The sequence below is a fragment of the Oncorhynchus nerka genome, linkage group LG28 (assembly GCF_034236695.1).
Source record: "Oncorhynchus nerka isolate Pitt River linkage group LG28, Oner_Uvic_2.0, whole genome shotgun sequence".
Lineage (NCBI taxonomy): Eukaryota > Metazoa > Chordata > Actinopteri > Salmoniformes > Salmonidae > Oncorhynchus > Oncorhynchus nerka.
Window position 1 is genome coordinate 12,029,762 of NC_088423.1, and position 6,000 is coordinate 12,035,761.

The 6,000-nt window shown below is 44.0% G+C and overlaps 1 protein-coding gene across 1 annotated transcript in view; it reads right to left on the reverse strand.

Annotated features, from left to right (window-relative positions):
- Positions 1-5,010, reverse strand: part of LOC115112866 (monocarboxylate transporter 4-like) — a 29,058-nt gene extending 24,048 nt beyond the window's left edge. The window contains exon 1 of the mRNA XM_065012634.1: positions 4,926-5,010. The gene's annotated coding sequence lies outside the window, so the exon portion shown is untranslated. The remainder of the gene's footprint in view (positions 1-4,925) is intronic.
- Positions 5,011-6,000: the final 990 nt, after the last annotated feature.

The window sequence follows — 6,000 nt, forward strand, 5'->3', positions numbered from 1 at the left end:
ATAAGGGGGAAAATAAACTATTTAATACATTTTTGGATAAGGCTCTAACCTAACAAAATGTGGAAAAAGTCAAGGGTTCTGAATACTTTCCGAAGGCACTGTAAGTGATTTGAAGTTTTAACTGTCTAAGACTGTCACTTTGCCTGAAATATGTGAAAGCCCTCTCCATGTTTCTTCCGTGTTCTCAATTTTGAGAGGTCATCTAGTGTCATGGTGGTGTCAGTGACCGGTGTAAGTGTATTTCCTGATGTCATGGTGGTGTCAGTGACCGGTGTAAGTGTATTTCCTGATGTCATGGTGGTGTCAGTGACCGGTGTAAGTGTATTTCCTGATGTCATGGTGGTGTCAGTGACCGGTGTAAGTGTATTTCCTGATGTCATGATGGCTTTTGCATCCAGTGTGCATGTGTACCTTCCAGTGCCATGAGGGCTTCGGCCTCTTGTGAGTGACTGTATGTGTGTGTCCTCTTTCTGTGACTCAGCGCTCAGGCTGGTGACATTCAGAAGCAGAGAGAGGAGTACGAAAGGATGAAATGAGATCTCCAACATAAGGCCCATGAGGTGGAGGGAGAGCTGGCTATACAGAACCAGGTACACAAACACAAACACACACACACACTTGACAAGGGAAGTGGGAAGGTGCAGTGCTACTCTCTAGTTTTAACATAAGAGTGTCATCATGTTTTCACCACATCAGCCAGATGGGAGAGACCTTTACATTCACAACCTAGACAAAAGAGCAGTTAATCTACCTTGATTAAATCAGTCAATCACCATTAGACCACCTTCCTGCCAAGCCTATGTTGAACCTGATTCTGTGTGTATTTCAGTCTAAACTCTGGCATGCAGTGTGTCCTGCTGCTGGCTGTTGTCCTGGCTCTTTGCTGTGTCACTCAATCTCTAGATAAAATACAATTTCACAACCTAGACAAAAGAGCAGTTAATCTACCTTGATTAAATCAGTCAATCACCATTAGACCACCTTCCTGCCAAGCCTGTGTTGAACCTGTTTCTGTGTGTATTTCAGTCTAAACTCTGGCATGCAGTGTGTCCTGCTGCTGGCTGTTGTCCTGGCTCTTTGCTGTGTCACTCAATCTCTAGATAAAATTAATTTAAAAAATTGAGCTGCAGTGTATGTGTGTATTTGTCTGACTGTGTGTGTATGATTGTCTGTGTGTGGGTCTGTGGTGTGTCTGTATGTGTGTTTGTGTGTGTAGTTGTCTGCGTGCGGGTCTGTGGGTGTGTGTGTGTTCGCGAATGTGTGTGTGTGATTACCCCCCTTTCTCAAATCTGTGAGGTAAGGAGAGAATCTGTGAGGTAAGGAGAGAAGGTGCTAACACCTGCTGTGATGAATGAGGTTGGGTGAGGCTAGCTGGTCTGCTGGTGCTGGCTCTGTCTATGGAGTCTAGAATAGGTCAGCTGGAAATATACCTTCCGTGGAGGTCTGTATGGGCTGTCGGAAACCTCATCAACAATTCATCATCCTCTATTTAACTACTATGACACATCCAGATGAATTTGAGGAATTCTATATACGTTAATCTCCAAGGATTTTCTCTCTATCCATCACATGTTCAGGAGATGATGACAAACTTTGACAATGAAATGGGGCAGGGAGAGCATGAGTTCAACCTGAGGATGGATCTTTAAAGACTGCTGAACAATTAATCAAATTGGCCACCCGGACTATTTACATTGACCCCACCTTTTTTATTTTGTTTATTAGTAAATATTTTAATAACTCTATTTCTGCATTGTTGGTTAAGGATTTGTAAGTCAGCATTTTACAGTAAGGTCAACACCTGTTGTATTCGGCGCATGTGACAAATACAATTTGATTTGATTTGAGATGAGATGAGAGCCGTGGTCCAGTCTCACAAACCCAGGGTAAGGAGCAGGTGTGTAGGTCTGTGTGTAAACACTGCCAGGAAAACTGCTGAATAAAATGGGATGATACGTGCTGATCCCTGACAAGCGCAAGTGTGTGTGTGTGTCTCTCCCAAGGTGAAGCTGCTCTCTAAGGAGACAGCGGTCCACTCCCAGGCCCAGGCTGTGGAGGCCCTGAAGGCCTCAGAGGATCTCTGTCAGCACACACAGCTACAGCACAGAGACTGGGAGATAAAGGACATCACCTCCGTCAAGGACGCACTTAAAATGATTCATGCCAGTCTTATTTCCCATGGTCATTTCAAAGGAGCTAGAAGACAAACTAAAAGCTATGCAGACCAAGAGGAAGAGAGAGAAGGAGAGGAAGAGAGAGGAAGGGAGAGGAGGAGAGAGGAAGAATTATACAATAAGAAGGGAGTCCTAGATCTTACCACTACTACTATACAAATGCAACAAACAGGCACAAAGACAGACCAATTAGCAGCATAGGAGTAGAAGTCCTAGACTAATGGTGGTCTATTGGATGGTGTCTTGATATTCCCATCTGTAGGCATGATGAATTGGACTGGGGAGTGTGTGAGAAAGAGGCTCAGCTGGATGCATTACGGGACGCTTACAGAGAACGGCTACGACTGGCGGAGACAGATACCGATCATCTACGGTCCCAACTGGACGCTATGCCAACACACACACACGCAGGCCCCGGAGAGACCACAAGGAAATACTGCGAAACAGACACACACAGTGTCTCACCTGTCTATGTGTGTGTGCATTCTGTGTTAACTGGGTCTGTGTTTTGACTGTGTGAGTGTGTTTTATCCATGATGTGTGTTTTTTTTCTGGTCCAAGGCCCTGGATGATCACAGTGTTTGTACATGCTCAGAGTGTGTGAGGCTGTATGAGGTCTTCAGCTTTCCCACTCGGCCCGAAATGTATAAATTATATATTTTCGAAACAGAGACCAGTTCAGAATGAACCAGACGACAGTCAGACCTGTTCCGAATGAACCAGACGACAGTCAGACCTGTTCTGAATTAACCGGATGAACGTCAGCCCTGTTCTGAATTAACCAGACGACAGTCAGACCTGTTCCGAATGAACCGGATGAACGTCAGACCTGTTCCGAATGAACCAGACGACAGTCAGACCTGTTCCGAATTAACCGGACGACAGTCAGACCTGTTCCGAATTAACCAGACGACAGTCAGACCTGTTCCGAATGAGCCGGATGACAGCCAGACCTGTTCCGAATTAACCCAGGCGACAGTCAGACCTGTTCCGAATTAACCGGGCGACAGTCAGACCTGTTCCGAATGAACCAGACGACAGTCAGACCTGTTCCGAATGAACCAGACGACAGTCAGACCTGTTCAGAATGAACCGGGCGACAGTCAGACCTGTTCCGAATGAACCGGGTGACAGTCAGACCTGTTCCGAATGAACCGGATGAACGTCAGACCTGTTCCGAATGAACCGGATGAACGTCAGACCTGTTCCGAATTAACCAGACGACAGTCAGACCTGTTCCGAATGAACCGGATGACAGCCAGACCTGTTCCGAATGAACCCAGGCGACAGTCAGACCTGTTCCGAATGAACCGGGCGACAGTCAGACCTGTTCCGAATGAACCGGGCGACAGTCAGACCTGTTCAGAATGAACCGGGCGACAGTCAGACCTGTTCCGAATGAACCGGGCGACAGTCATACCTGTTCAGAATTAACCGGGCGACAGTCAGACCTGTTCCGAATGAACCGGGTGACAGTCAGACCTGTTCCGAATTAACCGCGCAACAGTCAGACCTGTTCCGAAAGGCCCATGGAAAAATAAACCCATGCTGATGTGGCCTACTTGTCCTTAAAAACTGTCTATAACAATTACTAAAAAACTATTAGTTGTGTTTGGATGTGTAGCCTGTGGTTCAAAACTTTGTAGCCTATTGTTTTATTGGTTTGTACAATAATTATTCTCCACCTCACGGTTCAGCTGCTAGAGATTTGAGCTGGAAATGCATAAGGCCTATATTTCAAAAGTGAATATAAAGGAAGAGGAGTTTAGGCCTAACCCTAGAGAGACCGAGAGGAAGATAGAGATATGTCGGCGACATGTTCAACACCGACATGCATTTCTTTATACTTGTCACATAGGCCTATAGGCATACTGAATGAGGATAATTTGATCATTTTCTATCAGAATTATTTTCTTAATGATAAGCATTATATTGTTAGATTAACTCTGGTAGGCCTAAAACATTCTTCCTCGCCTAAAGTTGCTTAACTTTATTAGAGTAATATCAAAAGTATCGTTTAAAGAGAAAATACCAACAGGTATTAAATAAAGTTCTGCATCTCGCCCTCTGGTTTTTCCTTTTCACCGTGTGAGTGTGATTAGCACTATAGTAGATCAATCGGTATTCTATTATATTGCTGCAAACACATTACATTTGGAACTTAATTTGGGCAAAGAAAATGGCTTAACAGAATGAAACACTTGTTTCATCTTTAATGAATTGGTTTAAACCTTCAAAGGTTTTGAACAGGCTTATATTGCTGCAATTACCAACAAAGTCGAGTGCCTACCGTAGGCCTACCCAACAAATGACAGCAATAGGCTAATGCTATTTATTTTATAATAGGCTTACTTTTAACTTATCTCAAATTAATCACAGAGCACAAAATTAAAAAGACAGTTCGGACTTAATTTAGCCAAAGAAAATGTCTCAACAACATGAAACAAAACACTTTTTGCATATTTAAATAACTGGTTTAAATAGGCCTATAATAATAATAATGATAAAATAAATGCTAATAAATATGAAAATAAAACAATAAAAGTAAACAAATTGTATCAAACTTGAATAGCGAGTTGTACACATTTGGCCACTACAGTATAAAAACTTGTCCAAGGACATTCCCCTTTTCGGCTTCTTTTCACTCGTCTCCTCAAACGTTCGTTTTACAATAATACAGTGAAAATATACAGAGGAAAAACACAGCCTGCAAATTGTAACACAACAATACCAAATGGATTCAGGACTCACCTCCAGGATGCTAAAGGTACTCTTGATGAAAGGAGGTGAACATTTTAGTGTAGTTTCGGTACAACAACTAACCTGTGTTTTATTGTGTTGTGAAGGCTTCGTATGGAGCTAGAGACAATGTGTAGTGGCACGTACATCACTCAGGTCTCTAAGGAGACGGTTGTCAAGGACACAGAGCTGCTGGCCCTTCAGTAGAGAGAGAGCAAACTACAGTCCGAACTGGATCGGAACAGGGGGGAGATGGAGAGGTCTGCTTGTGTGGGTGTGTGCGTACGACATGCGTTTGTGTTAAAACCATAAGCAGTGTGTGCTTGTCCTAGCTTTAAAGGGTCATTTATCAACGTCATATTCATAATCTTCAACATATGTGAACATGGCTCATTTCTATGTTTTCTAGTAAAGAAGATAGATGAAGATACACTGCATGGCCAAAAGTATGTGGACACCCCTTCAAATTAGTGGATTCAGCTATTTCAGCCTCACCCTTTGCTGGCAGGTGTATAAAATCGAGCATACAGCATTGCCATCCCCACAGACAAACATTGGTAGTAGAATGGCCCGTACTCAAGTGCTTAATGACTTTCAACGTAGCACCGTCATCAGATGCCACCTTTCCAACAAGTCAGTTCGTCAGATTTCTGCCCTGCTAGAGCTGCCCTGGTCAACTGTAAGTGCTGTTACTGTGAAGTGGAAACATCTAGGAGCAACAACGGCTCAGCCACAAAGTGCAAGGCCACACAAGGTCACAGTACGGGACCAGCGAGTGCTGAAGCGCGTAGTGCATAGAATATGTTATATGTTCTCAGTTGCAACACTCACTACCGAGTTCCATGCTGCCTCTGGAAGCAACGTCAGCACAAGAACTGTTCGTTGGGAGCTTCATGAAATGGATTTCCATGGCCGAGCAGCCGCAAACTGCCTAAGATCACCATGCGCAATTCCAAGTTCGCCGTCATTGGAATCTGGAGCACTTTATACTCGTTCTCTGTAGTGATGAATCACGCTTCACCATCTGGCAGTCCGACGGACGATTCTGGGTTTGGGGGATGCCAGGAGAATGCTACCTGCCCAAATG